Raw genomic sequence first — 16,155 nt, 5'->3', positions numbered from 1 at the left:
AGGGATAACCCTTGTCGCCCAGTAGCCAGCCTTTGACTTGCCGTGCTGGTTAAAATACAGGTGAATCAGAGGACTTCCGCAAGATGAAGGAATCATGACTGCTGCCAAGATAACAGGCATTAACTTGAATGATGCACTGCATGTGGTCACACAACAGCTGCATATTGAGGGAGTGGAAACCCTTTCTGTTCATGAATATGGCCGAGTTCAGATGTGGAGCATGCATAGCAATATGCGTGCAGTCATTGGCACCCTGCACCATGGGGAAGCCTGCAATCTATGCAAAACCTCGCACTTGCTCTTCTTGCTTATCTCTGGCAAGAGGGAATGAGAGGAATCTGTTTCTCATTGCGTAGAAAGCCTCAGTGACCTCCCTTATACACAGTGCAGTACAAACTGCAAGATATTACTTATATCTCTAGCAGCAGCCTGAAAGGAGCCAGAGTCATAAAATTTAAGAGTGACGGTCATCTTGACAGCCACAGGCAATGCTGTCCTTGCCCTGCTTTGAGGCTGCAGTTGTGGCTGCAGCAGTTGACAAATTTCAGTCACAACCTCTTTAGTGAACCGAAGATGTCTAATGCACTGGTTGTCACTGAAGTTGAGGTAAGAAAATTGGTCCCTGAAAAACCTCTGCACATATGGCCTCCTGCTGAGTGCCTTGCTCCTCCTTCTCCCCCTCCCTCTTCTGGCAGCTTGTCCTGCTCTGCGTGGCCTCTCTTCATTCTCCCAGTCATGTTCAATTCCCAGAGGAAGCCCCACCAGGCCATCCATGTCTGGAAGCAACTTTTTTTCAGCACAATATTTTAAATGCCACTAAAAGTACAGCAAGACCAACTATAGAATATTGAAATTTTAGCCAAATATAGGAAACTTCCAAAAACATGTACAATTGCACCAGCAGCCAGAAGAAATAATCCAGCAACTAACCTGTAAGTACCTCATGGTTCCTTTAAATAGCGCTGGTGGGTGGTCCTTCATGCCGTTTAACATCATGTTCAGCTGTGTGAAGTTAAGACAGGGGTGGTGCCAGAGGACTGGAGAATTGCAAATGTTTCACCCTTGTTCAAAAAAGGGTGTAAGGATAAACCCAGCAACTACAGGCCAGTCAGTTTAACCTCGGTGGTGGGGAAACTTTTAGAAACGATAATCCGGGACAGAATTAACGGTCACTTGGACAAGTGTGGATTGATTGGGAAAAGCCAGCATGGATTTGTTAAAGGCAAATCGTGTTTAACTAACTTGATAGAGTGTTTTGATGAGGTAAAAGAGAGGGTCGATGAGGGCAATGCGGTTGATGTGGTGTATGTGGACTATCAAAAGTCATTTGATAAAGTGCCGCATAATAGGCTTGTCATCAATATTGAAGCCCATGGAATAAAGGGGGCAGTAGCAGCATGGATACAGAATTGGTTAAGTAACAAGAAGCAGAGAGCAGTGGTGAATGGTTGTTTCTCGGACTAAAGGGAGGTGTACAGTGATGTTGCCCAGGGGTCGGTATTGGGACCACTGCTGTTCTTGATATACATTAATGACTTGGACTTGGGTGTACAGGGCACAATTTCCAAATTTGCAAATGACACAAAACTTGGAAGTATAGTGAAGAGTGAGGAGGATAGTGATAGACTTCAAGAGGATATAAACAGGCTGGTGAAATGGGCGGACACGTGGCAGATGAAATTTAATGCAGAAAAATGCGAAGTGACACATTTCAGTAGAAAAAACGCGGAGAGGCAGTACAAACTAGAGGGCACAATTCTAAAAGGAGTACAGGAACAGAGAGACCTGGGGGTGTATGTGCACAAATCGTTGAAAGTGGCAAGGCAGGTTGAGAAAGCGGTTAAAAAAGCATACGGGATCCTGGGCTTTATAAATAGAGGCATAGAGTACAAAAGCAAGGAAGTCATGATGAGCCTTTATAAAACACTGGTTTGACCACAACTGGAGGATTGTGTCCAGTTGTGAGCACTGCACTTTAGGAAAAATGTGAAGGCCTTGGAGAGGGTGCAGAAAAGATTTACTAGAATGATTCCAGGGATGAAGGATTTTAGTTATGTGGATAGACTGGAGAAACTGGGGTTGTTCTCCTTGAAGCTGAGAAGGTGAGAGGAGATTTGATAGAGGTATTCAGAATCATGAAGGGCCCAGACAGAATAGATTGAGAGAAACTGTTCCCATTGGTAGAAGGTTCAAGAATCAGAGGACATAGATTTAAGGTGATCGGCAAAAGAACCAAAAGTGACATGAGGAAAAACTTTTTTACACAGCGAGTGGTTATGATCTGGAATGCACTGCCTGAGGGGGTGGTGGAGGCAGATTCAATCTTGGCTTTCAAAAGGGAACTGGATAAGCACTTTAAAGGAAAAAACATGCAGGGCTGTGAGGATAGGGCGGGGGAGTGGGACTAGCTGGATTGCTCTTGCATAGAGCTGGTACGGACTCAATGGGCCGAATGGCCTCCTCCTGTGCTGTAACCTTTCTATGATTCTATGATTCTAAGAGAGGGCCTACAAAACAGGCACTAAACAGTCCAATTTCACCCCCACATCTTTTACATTTTATTTTTGCAGCTTTGCTTTTTTTTCCAGGTCTCTCTTTGCCAATATGAGCACCCTTTTAACATGTTTCTGTACGGTCCTATATTCATACCAGAGAACTTCCTGCAGGATTTGCAGAGATTTTTTTCTTCTTTATTTTGCTTCTGATTAAGTTGTTAATCCATTTAGGGTCAGTCTTGTTATGTATTTATTGATCCTGCATGCTGAGCAATATGCTTCTTTTGTACAACTCCCTCTACTCCGATATGCCTCAACCCCAATCGCACAAGAGCAACTCCCTAATGTACCATATGGCATTATTTCACATTTCCCACACTAACTACCCTCAGGTCTGTCTGAATCACATTGCCAATAAGTTCCAAATGAAGGCAGTTTTGCACTGTAGGCCCATGCCCACCAAGAGCTAGATTGAGACTGCTCAAACTGCTACATACATACGAACATATGAACATATGAATTAAGAGCAGGAGTAGGCCATTCGGCCCCTCGAACCTGCTCTGCCATTTGATAAGATCATGGCTGATCTTATTGTGACCTCAACCATACTTTCCCGTCTACCTACTATAACCTTTGACTCCCTTGTTAATCAGGAATTTATGTAACTCAGTCTTAAAAATATTCAATGACCCTGCCTCCACCGCTCTTTGGGGAAGGGAGTTCCACAGACTCACGACCTTCTGAGAGAGAAAAATTCTCCTCATCTCCGTCTTAAATGGGAGACCCCTTATTTTTAATCTGTGGCCCCTAGTTCTAGTCTCTCCCACAAGGGGAAACATCCTCTCAGCATCTACCCCTTCTAGTCCCCTCAGGACCCTAAATGTTTCAATAAGATCACCTCTCATTCTTCTAAACTCCAGTATATACAGGCCCAACTTGTCCAAGCTTTCCTCATAAGATAATCCCCTCATCCCAGGAATCAGTTGAGTGAACTTTCTCTGAACCGCCTCCAAAGCAATTATGTCCTTTCTTAAATAAGGAGACCAAAAGTGCACACAATATTCTAGATGTGGTCTCACCAATGCCCTGTACAACTGTAGCAAAACATCTCTACTTTTATATTCCATTCCCCTTGCAATAAATGACAACATTCCATTTGCCTTCCTAATCACTTGCTATACCTGCATACTAACTTTTTGTGATTCATGTACTAGGACACCCAGATCCCTCTGTACCTCAGAGTTCTGCAATCTCGCCCCATTTAAATAATATACTGTTTTTCTATTCCTCCTGCCAAAGTGGACAAGTTCACATTTTCCCACATTATACTCCATCTGCCAAATTTTTGCCCACTCACTTAACCTATCTATATCCCTTTGCAGACTCCTTATGTCCTCTTCACAACTTACTTTCCTACTTACCTTTGTGTCATCAGCAAATTTAGCAACCATACATTTGGTCCCTTCATCCAAGTCATTGATATAGATTGTAAATAATTGAGGCCCAAGCACTGATCTCTGTGGCACTCCACTCGTTACATCTTGCCAACCTGAAAATGACCCATTTATACCTACTCTCTGTTTCTTGTTAGCTAACCAATCCTTTATCCATGCTAATATGTTACTCCCTACACCATGAGCTCTTATTTTATGTAGTAGCCTTTGATGTGGCACCTTGTCTTTTACATAGGACCCTTACAGCTAACAGATAGAAGTTATTTTAACTCTATCATTCTGCGTTGAATTTGAACTCAGGTCCTGGAGGTGAAGGGTTAATGTCGAACTCACTGTATCCATCCAGTTCATTGGCACTATGCTGCTGAACGTGTTCAACTTATCTTGAATTGAAATATTGTTGAACAAAGCCCCTCTCCCCATCAATCCATTTGCTTAAGCTATTCCCTCATTTCTTTTAATTTATCCCTTTTAAAATTATATACCTGGTTCCTGGTCCATGGTATTTCTGCATCTCAGATCAAGTTGATATGAACTTTGTGCTTCCTCTCCTCCAAAGATGTTATGACTTCCATTTCTTATATTGGCTCACTCACCATCATCAAATCAAGGTGTGCATAGTTTCTTGTGGTTTCTCTGGTGCATTAGATCATGAAGCAGTCGTGCATTATCTTTACCAACTTGGACTCCAAACCACTTGGGTATTCCCAATTTACATTTGGTTGATTGAGGTTCCACCATTAAAATAACAAACACAGCAATATTTTCATGAGAGTGATAATTACGGTTACTTACAACTGCATAATGAAATATGCACTTGCACTTTATAGTGATTTTCAAAGATTGATTGTATACAAAATAGTTGGAATTATCCTGTGTTAAACAATATTCCATACTTCTCTGCACTTGAGCAAATTAAAAATGGAACTGTGCGTTCACATTGGAAAGGACTTTCCTTTTGCACAGGGGTATCTAAACTTTGCCTTGTAGGCCATATGTGGCCCATGCATCCTAGCAATCTGGCTCATGAAGCTCAGGCAATTCAGTTCTATTTGTGTTTATATTTTTTACTTGCTGATTTGTCCTTTTTGAATTTTATGTGCCTGGGGGTTTGGGTAGGGTTGTTCTTAGCGTTGTTCTTCTACTGAACATCATCATTTTCTGTACCCACCAAAAACTCTGCTCCCTTGTCATTGACTCCATTCCTCTCCTTGCCCACTTGCTCAGGCTGAACCAGACCATGCAAAACCTTGGTTTCCTGCTCAATGAACAATTGAGTTCCAAACCCCAATTCTATCCATCGCCACTTCTGCAACGTTGCCTGACTCTACCCCTACCTCAACCCCACAGGTGATGAAACCATTATCCAAACTTTTGTCACATCCAAACTTGATTTCTCCGTCCTGCTTGACAGCCTCCCCTCCTCCATACATTCTAATTTGTGCAATACTCAGCTGCCCATATTCTGTCCTACATTAAGTCCCACTCACCTGTCGCTCCCATCCTCGTTGACCTACATTGGTTCACTGTCCCCCAACACATTGAATTTAAAATTGTTGTCCTCATTTTCAAATCCCTCCTTGACCTCACCTCACCCTATCTCTGCAACCTCCTCCAGATTTATCTGCCCTCCTGTCACACTTCTGTCCTCTGAATCTGGCCATTTGTGCATCTGCTCTTCCTTTGCCCTATTATTGACAGCAGAGTCTTCAGCTACCATGGCCCTACTCTCTGTAAATGCCTCCATAAGTGCCTCCATCTGACCACTTCTCTCTCCACTTTTAAAATCCTTCTCAAAACCCAGTGTTTTAACAAAGCTGTCAGTCACCTCCCCTAGCTCTCCCACCATCGCTCAGCATCTGTTCCTTTATCTTCTTTATTTATTCTCTCCCTCCCCCCTGTCTAAAACATCTTGGGCAATTTCCACGTTAAAGATGCTGGAGAAGTGCAAGTTGTTGTTGTTATTTCTTTGTTGGGTTAAATTCTAAATCAGAACATTCTAAATCTGTTCATAGCAGTAACTTGTTATACATGCAAATAGAAATACATATTTAAACTTTATGTGAAGAATTTTCCAAGTTTGCACGTATTTCTGGAAAGAGAATGGATGGGGACTCACGGGCAGTGTGCCCACAATTTTCTGATAGGCTCGACGGTTGGCAGTATATATCGACCAATAGCGCAGATTTGGAAATCCAGCCCTTATATGTGGTCTCCAAAGATCCAGGGTAGCAACTTATGCAGTCCATGAAGACCAAAACCTTTTACACTTCTGCTTTTGGGTGTGGGGAAAGCAAAAGGTAGATAATAATAAACTAATAAAATGCTTCTCTTAATTGTGTTTCAGTGAAAAATAACTTCTCCCCATATTTCTTGGGAAATGGCAAATTAAATCCCTTCATGTGACAGTGCAATTAAAACATAAAACAATTTCCCTTTCTTCCTCTGGGAATAAAATAATTTTCATCAACCTGCTCACAATAATGATTTTATTTCTCACTTTCAGAATGTATTCTCTATTTGACAGAAAATATTTCCAATACAAATGCACTTTTTTTTAGAAATTGTTAACGCTTTAGATCCATATCATTCAAAAAACATTGATTTCCCCCTAAACATTGAGCAGCAATAATATCAAATGTAAAAAAAAACTCCACCACAATTAATGGTGGCATCTCCATGAGACATGATTAAGAAAAGAGTTCACCAGTCTGTGCTCCACACATCACTACAGTTTGCATTTAAAATGAACAATTCCATCTATTTTAGTCATATTAATTTTAATTATTTCCGTAACACATGGCAGCATAAAGAGAATGGCCAAGGACTCATTTATGACTCACATATGGCTCTGACCATAACTCATTATTGACTTTCTTTTTCATCATAACAGTCCACTGGTGGGATATAAATTGTATTCCGTGGTCCCTCATCACAATTATTTACATATCAAAAAGTAGCCACACATTTCAGGGATCATCCTGGTTTTAAAGTTACAGCTGTTTGATGAAGCCCAAAACGAACCATGATATTTATCAAAGAAAAGATAGATGTAACCTTTATAGCACAAAAAACGTCTATACCCACAGCCTTGGGATTAAATTAGCTAATTATAATGTCATAACTCAAAAAGAATAACGTGCTACGGAAAGTAGTTATTACCTTATTAAAATCAGATGCACAGACAGAACTAATTAAAACAGATTCACTCATGGTGCTGGTTAAAGTTGTCTGATATGAAGCTCACTACTTTCTGATCTGTTTTTGCCCCTCTTATAATAAATGATCAGTTGGTTCCACAGCACTTTTATGGACAGTTCCCTGGAAACCAGCCAAATTACGTCACCCCAGGTTGGTTTTATTTGCAAAATGGGAGTCCATGGATATTGAGATTTATTGCTTGGCTTTTGTGTCAATGGATAGTGCTAATAGAAAATAGGAGCAGGAGTAGGCCATTCGGCCCTTTGAGCCTGCTCTGCCATTCAATATGATCATGGCTGATCCTCTATCTTAATACCATATTCCCGCTCTCTCCCCATACCCCTTGATGCTTTTTGTGTTTAGAAATCTATCTAGCTCCTTCTTAAATATATTTAGTGACTTGGCCTCCACAGCTTTCTGTGCTAGAGAATTCCGCAGGTTCATCACCCTCTGAGTGAAGATATTTCTCCTCATCTCAGTCCTAAATGTCCTACCCCGTATCCTGAGACTGTGACCCCACGTTCTGGACCCCCAAGTCAGGGGAAACATCTTCCCTGCATCCAGTCTGTCTAGCCCTGTCAGAATTTTATGTGTTTCAATGAGATCCCCTCTCATTCTTCTAAACTCGAGTGAATACAGGCCGAGTCGACCCAATCTCTCCTCATACAACAGTGCTGTCATCCCAGGAATCAGTCTGGTGAATCTTCGCTGCACTCCCTCTATGGCAAGCATATCCTTTCTTAGGTAAGGAGACCAAAACTGCACACAATACTCCAGGTGTGGTCTCACCAAGGCCCTGTATAACTGCAGTAAGACAGCCTGTACTCAAATCCTCTTGCAATGAAGGCCAACATACCATTTGCCTTCCTAACTGCTTGCTGCACCTGCATGTTTGCTTTCATTGACTGGTGTACAAGGATACCCAGGTCCCTTTGTACATCAACATTTCCCAATCTATCACCATTTAAATAATACTCTGCCTTTCTGTTTTTCCTTCCGAAGTAGATAACTTCACATTTATCCACATTACACTGTATCTGCCATGTATTTGCCCACTCACTCAATTTGTCTAAATCGTCTTGAAGCCTCTTTGCATCCTCCTCACAACTCACGATCCCACCTAGTTTTGTGTTGTCAGCAAACTTGGAAATATTACATTTGGTTCCCTCATTCAAATCATTGATATATGTTGTGAATAACTGGGGCCCAAGCACTGATCCCTGCAGTACCCCACTAGTCACTACCTGCCACCCCGAAAAAGACCCATTTATTCCTACTCTCTGTTTCCTACTGTTAACCAATTTTCAATCCATGCCAGTATATTACCCCCAATCCCATGTGCTTTAATTTTGTACACTAACCTCATATGTGGGACTTTATCAAAGACCTTCTGAAAATCCAAATAAACCACATCTACTGGCTCTCCCTTATCTATTCTACCAGTTACATCCTCAAAAAACTCTAGTAGGTTTGTCAAACACGATTTCCCTTTCATAAATCCATATTGACTTTGTCTAATCCTGTTGATATTTTCTAAGTGTCCTGTTATCACATCCTTTATAATAGACTCTAGAATTTTCCCTACTACTGATGTTAGGCTAACCGGTTTCCCTGTTTTCTCTCTCCCTCCTTTTTTAAATAGTGGGGTTACATTTGCCACCCTCCAATCTACAGCAACTGTTCTATAATCTATAGAATTTTGAAAGATGACAACTAATGCATCCACTATTTCCATGGCTACTCTGGGATGCAGATTATCAGGCCTTGGGGATTTATCAGCTTTCAGTCTCATTAATTTCTCCAGCACTATTTTTTTACTAATACTAATTTCCTTTAATTCCTCCTTTTCACTAGTCCCTTGATTTCCTAGCATTTCTGGGAAGTTATTTGTGTCCTCTTCCGTGAAGACAGAACCAAAGTATTTGTTTAATTGTTCTGCCATTTCCTTGTTCCCCATTATAAATTCTCCCGTTTCTGACTGTAAGGGACCTACATTTGTCTTCACTAATCTTTTTCTTTTTACATACTTGTAGAAGCTTTAACAGTCCACTTTTATGTTCCTTTCAAGTTTACTCTCATACTCTATTTTTCCCCTCTTAATCAATCTCTTGGTCATTTTTTGCTGAATTCTAAACTGCTCCCAATCCTCAGGCTTGCTACTTTTTCTGGCAACTTTACATGACTCCTCTTTGGATCTAATACTATCCTTAATTTCTTTTGCTCGCCATGGTTAGGCCGCTTTTCCTTTTGGGTTTTTGTACCAGAAAGGAATGTATAATTGTTGCAATTCATGCATTTGTTCCTTAAATGTTAGCCATTGCCTATCCACCCTCATGCCTTTTAATGAAGCTTCCCAATCTATCATAGCCAACTCACTCCTCATACCTCCGTAGTTTCCTTTGTTTAGATTTAGGACCCTAGTTTTGGATTGAACTACTTTACTTTCCATCTTAATGAAGAATTCTATCATGTTATGGTCACTCTTCCCTAAAGGACCCCGCACAACAAGATTATTATTTAACCCCTTCTCATTGCAAAATACCCAATCTAGGATAGCCTGTTCCCTGGTTGGCTCCTCAACGTACTGATCTAAAAAACCATCTCGTACACACACTAGGAATTCATCCTCCACAGTATTATTGCTAATTTGGTTTGGCCAGTCCGTATGTAGATTAAAGTCACCCATGATTACTGTAGTACCCTTGTTACATGCATCTCTAATTTCCTGTTTGATGCAGTCCCCTACATTACCACTACTGTTTGGAGGCCTATAGTCAACTCCTCCAGTGTTTTCTGCCCCTTGGTGCTTCTTAACTCCACTCAGACTGATTCTACATTTTGATTTTCTAAGCAAATATCCCTTCTCACTATTGCTCTGATTTCAACCTTTATTAACAATGCCATCCCACCTCCTTTTCCTTTCTGCCTGTCCTTCCTAAATATCGAATACCCTTGGATATTCAGCTCCCAGCCTTGGTCACCCTGCATCCATGTTCCTGTAATCGCAATTATATCGTATCCGTTTGCATCAATTTGCACTACCTTATTATGAATGCTTCATGCATTCAGATACAGTGCCTTTAGATTCAACTTTTTAACATTTTTAGACATCTTAACATTTTTTTATACAATGACCCTATTTGTCTTATCACCATTTTTTCTTACCCAGACCCTATTTGTTAGTGCATTCTTTTGTTTGTACGCTCTGTCCCTTCCTGACACAATCTGGTTATCCTTACCCCAATCACTTTCCTGCACTGCTTCTTTGTCTTTTCTCTTTAGCATTCTAGATTTCTCTCCACCGGGACCCTCCCCCCACTTACTTAGTTTAAAGCCCTATCTACCTTCCCAGTTATTCGATTCGCTAGAACTCTGGTCCCAGCATGGTTCAGGTGTAGTCCGTCCCAAAGGAACAGCTCTCTTTCCCCAGTACTGGTGCCAGTGCCCCACGAATCAAAATTTTTGATAATTTAAAGAAGGATGGTTGGATGATGATTAACTTATCACTATGTGACCAAGAGTGAAAGGAGAGCCAATACATTGAAGAAGAATTTTTTTTGAAGATGTCAAATGGTATTTTTATTTTCCTGTAAATGCTAATGACCTTTGCATAATTGAGTAACTGTCTAAGGAACAAGATATTTTATTTTTTAAAGCACCAAAATCAAAAACATAAATTAAAATGTTTGAGTTTACAGTTTTGCCACTTTTACAATAGTTTCAAATTGTCTTAATGGTGCAAAATTGCTTCTGGCCTGTATCCAGTTAGCTAATCTCAGTACAGATAGCAGTAAGTGTTGGGAGAAAAAGATCAGCCAGGGTTCCCACTCTAGATTACTATCCAGTGACCTCTCCTGGAAGTGCATGTATGTGGATCAGATTCATCTGTTATGCCTTTTATTCATTGTCAATGCTCACACATGAGGAATGGCCATATGGCTGACACACCGAAGGGCAACCTGCACTCATGGGACTGTACGCCAAGGACAGGAGAAAATTAGCAAGAAAGAAAAAAGAGAATGGGATTGAAGCCTAACAGCACTTTCAAGGCTGGAGAATGGGGAGAGCATTGATATATGGTTCAGCATTGATATATGGTTCAGCAATATGTAGCTTCTGTAATGAACTCTGTATCCAACAAAAATATTTATTTTATTCACATTATTATGCTTAACTGTATATGAAGTGAAGGCTGCTGGAACAGGTCTGATTACTATATTACTGAACTGGTCTGTAACTGAGTTATAATCTGTATAATCACAGCTTGTATCACAGATTTACTATATTTTTAATGTGTTAAAGGTATGGTACTCTGTTGCTTGAGACAGCTGTGTTTGGCTGAGCCTATTAATAATTAGGATTGGGAAAGGCTACCTATTTGCTCAGCCACAGAGTGATGGGATGCGGGTTTGTACTCGCAAACGCCCATGTGCTGAGTTGCTGTGAGGAGGCTGTAGGTGAAGACCAGGTGCTTCCCCACAGAGAGGGAGGGAGCATTGGAGGAAGAATCACCCTGTTTTTGTTCTAATATTTAGTTTCACAGTGACATCGCTGGGAACAAATTACTGGTCAGCCTTCTCAGCCTGCTACAGCATGTGATGTGAGGAGACCCAACGAAGGCAAGTGTTCTGACAAAGGGACCACATCTGAAATGTTAACTCATTTGTTCCCTTCACAGATGTTGAGTAACCTGCTCAGTGTTTTGAGTATTTTCATTTCTCGTTTAAGGCAAGAATAACTTTGTTTAAAATAGTGTGATACCTGATTGTTCACGGTACTTTGTTTTGGTGATAACCTTTATTTTTAACTCGCAACTAATCCCAAAATAGATATTTCAGTCATTCATTTGCAACCTCAGTAATGTGAAATGATGAAAGTGAAGAGAGTCACTGCTTTGTAGCTGCAGTACTTGGCACATGTGTTCCACAGGGGATGCTGGTGAGAGGCCTTGCTCTGGGGCTATTTTGTGTTTCTGAACTTGAGCCAATTCCCATGCTTTTAAATCTCTGTCTCTTCGGTGACACTGCCAGTCTTACCACTGGAGAATTGAGACATCTTATGGTACCATTCACCTTTTGAATTTTAATTTATTAGCTAGGACGAACTTTGCTTGCTGCAATGATAATTAGCAGCGCTCAAGCTGTGCTGTAAGCACTCTCAAATCATCATAGGAATGATTAATAGGTTTCTATTTTTACTCGTGAATCTGAATATTTGCTGAATGCTCACATATTAGCAGTTTGAAAACTGTCAAAACATAACAATTTTGTAAATGGCAGCTATGAATACCAATAGTAAATTGCCTCTATCTATGGATTTGAAGTTATTGCACTTCCTTTAAAAAAAACTGTGATACTGTTGTCCCTGTACTCAAAACAATGGAATCTGCACAGCCAGTTGCACTTGTGTGTGTGTATATACACACAAATAGGAGAACAACATTACTGCAACAGACTGGTAATAACAAAATTAACGCAATTGATTGAGCTCATTAGCGTGATATACTGATAAGAGTAACAGTAGTGTGATTGACTAATGAGAATAAAACTAGTGCAATAGATTGGTGTGATGATCACTAGTGTGATAGACTGGTGAAAGGCACCACGTTAAAGATACCATAGAAATGCAAGTTGTTGTTTAATAACTTGTAGTTTATAAAAGAATAAACCTAGAAAGAAGATTTCCTTTCTTCCATATTTGTAGCAAAATTGGAAAATCATTCTGTATCCTCACGTTTACAACTTCATTACGAACAGTGAAAAGAGAAAGTCTTCCCTCTCCCCCTTAGTTGTCCACAATACTATTCAGTCACCACTTTTATATGCCCTTGGTTTGCTTTTCCCTGTGTCTTCTGTTTATCTTTCTGCTGAATATTCCAGTTATTAATTTCACCATTGTTAAATATCACATCTCACACTTTGAGTTATGGTAAAATAATAAAAAAAAACTGCAAATGCTGGAAATCTGAAATAAAAACACCAAATGTTGGAAATACATAGCGGGTCCCCCAGCACCTGTAAAGAGAAAAGACAGGGTAATGCCTCGGGCATAGATTCTTCATGAGAATCGGAAAGAATGAACTTGATATAGCACCTATCACAACCTCAGGATGTCCCAAAGTGCTTTACACCCAATTAATTACTTTTTTGAAGTGTAGTCATTGTTGTTTTGTAAGCAAATGTGGCAGCCAATTTGCACACAGCAAGATCCCACAAACAACAATGAGATAAATGACCAGATAATCTGTTTTGCTGCTGTTAATTGAAGGATCAGTGTTGGCCAGGGTATAAGGAGAACGCCCTTGCTCTTCTTCAAATTATGCCACAAGATCTTTTGCAGTCACCTGAGAAGGCAGATGGCGCTTCAGCTTAATGTTTCAACTGAAAGATGGCAGCGCCACCAATACAGCATTCCCTCAGTACTGCACTGAAGCATCAGCCTAGATTACGTGCTCAAGTCTCTGGATTGAGGTTTGAACCCATGACTATTATGGAGAACAGAAAGATCCTGTGCTCTGTCCTGAGTTAGATGATCTCATCCATGGCAGCAGAAGAGGTGTTAAAATTAGCTTCAGCATCCCTGTATTGGGGGAGGAAAAATTACCTAGAATTCCTGAAAGAATGCATGGTAAAGAACTTTATTTCTGTTGCATTACTAACTACTGAGACATTGATTATTATCAAGTCATTACCTGATAAAACACCAAACCTCACAGAGGGAATGCCTCCTTAATGTATTGGCAAAATTAAAGTGGGTATTGTACAGGGAAAAGACAGGACTATTAAGTTGAGGCAAATGTGGCATTAGTTTTTGCAGTACATCAATTACAGAAAATATTAACAAAGATTTACATATTTCAATTGACATGAAACAAGTCTGCCTTTTTTTAACCTTAGAAACATAGAAACATAGAAAATAGGAGCAAGAGTAGGCCATTTGGCCCTTTGGGCCTGCTCCGCCATTCAAAATGATCATGGCTGATCGTCTAACTCAGTACCCTGTTCCCGCTTTTTCCCCATATCCCTTGATCCCTTTAGCATTAAGAAAAATATCTATCTCCTTCTTGAATACATCAAGTGACTTGGCCTCCACTGCCTTCTGTGGTAGAGAATTCCATAGGTTCACCACCCTCTGAGTGAAGAAATTTCTCCTCATCTCAGTTCTAAATGGCATACTCCGTATCCTGAGACTGTGACCCCTGGTTCGGGACTTCCCAGCCATCGGGAACATCCTCCCTGCATCTAGTCTGCCTAGTCCTGTTAGAATTTAATATGTTTCGAAGAGATCACCTCTCATTCTTCTAAACTCTAGTGAATATAGGCCTAGTCGACCCAATCTCTCCTCATACGTCAGTCCTGCAATCCCAGGAATCAGTCTGGTAAACCTTCGTTGCACTCCCTTCATGGCAAGGACATCCTTCCTCAGATAAGGAGACCAAAACTGCACACAATACTCCAGATGTGGTCTCACCAAGGTCCTGTACAACTGCAGTAGGACATCCCTATTCCTGTACTCAAATCCTCTTGCAATGAACGCCAACATACCATTCGCCTTCCTAACTGCTTGCTGCACCTGAATGCTTGCTTTCAGCGACTGGTGTACAAGGACACCCAGGTCTCGTTGCACCTCCCCTTTTCCCAATCTATCACCATTCAGATAATAATGTCTTTCTGTTTTTACAACCAAAGTGGATAACCTCACATTTATCCATGTTATACTGCATCTGCCATATTCTTACCCAACTTGTCTAAATCACATTGGAGCCTCTTTGCATCCTACTCACAGCTCACATTCCACCCCAGCTTTGTGTCGTCTGCAAACTTGGAAATGTTACATTCCATTCCCTCATCCAAACCATTGAACCTTCTTTCACTGCTAAAATTTTCCTGCACTCAGTACGTAAGCTTTGGAAGCTATTGCTCTTATTTCTTGTCTATTAATGATGCATAGATAGAATAATAGTTACACACTTTATATGTATTTGCTTTTGATGAAAATATGCTACCATGGTGTTTGTAGCAAAATCACTAACACTGGCCTGATAGCAACATGCATAGAGAAAGCTACTGGTATCTTTCCACTGTGTCAACCACTTAGTTATGAAACTATATTCTAGGAATATGTGTCTGCATCTCTGTCTTCTTTAGCAGAACCAGGACCCGAGCTTGCCGTCCAGTCAGCTGTCTCCTGGTTTGTCCTTTCCACTATTGTCAACTTCTGCTCACTCGTGCTGAGTGATTTAACCTGCAGACCCCTCTAACTCACTATCTATACTTTCCAAGGTGCTGATTTCTGTGCTGGTGCTTAGGAAGGATGGATCGTGTGACAGTGCATTTTTGCAAACGTCCTTCCCTTCAACTCTTGTGTAGCAGGGCTTGAGGCATGGGATGGTTTCACAGTAATAGTAACACGAGTGACAGCATAATGCAGCACCAAGTGGCTAAGCTGCCTACATATGTGATTTGTTGAGGAAGAAAAGGTAGGAGAAATAGGCAGACACCCTGCTGCACTTGTCCTCCAGTCTTGCCACTCTTGATGCTCCTCGACCTGCCTGTTCCAATGATTAGCATTGCTCCCTCCACCATCTGGGTGACAGGCTTGAAAGGGTTGTGCAGATCAACGAGGCAACGCGTCATGAGCAGCAAGGGGAGGTGGTAATGTGCAAGTTGGTGGTGTCAGTGTGAAATGTGAAAGCAGTTAGCAGAAGAGTGAAATGCTTTCCAGTTGTTACCAGGTAAAAGCAGAATGCTGTTTCTGACTGTTTCGAGGGCAGCAGCAGATAAGGGTGTGATTAGAATGCGAAGTAGGTTTGGTGCAGTGTGCCACTCTGATTGGAGGAGAAGCATATGGAGCTAAGAGGGAAGTGTACGGTGTACTGGATGGGGGGAGGGGTGGAATACTGCGACAAGCCTCATGCAGAGAAAAAGAGATCAAAAGACATCATTCTCATCTTTGCTGTCTGGCTAAGGTCATTGATCTTTTTGCAGCACTGCACCCATATCCTT

Source organism: Heptranchias perlo, chromosome 2, assembly GCF_035084215.1.
Source record: "Heptranchias perlo isolate sHepPer1 chromosome 2, sHepPer1.hap1, whole genome shotgun sequence".
Taxonomy (NCBI): domain Eukaryota; kingdom Metazoa; phylum Chordata; class Chondrichthyes; order Hexanchiformes; family Hexanchidae; genus Heptranchias; species Heptranchias perlo.
The sequence above is the reverse complement of the archived record's forward strand: the minus strand, read 5'-3'. Positions refer to the sequence as shown.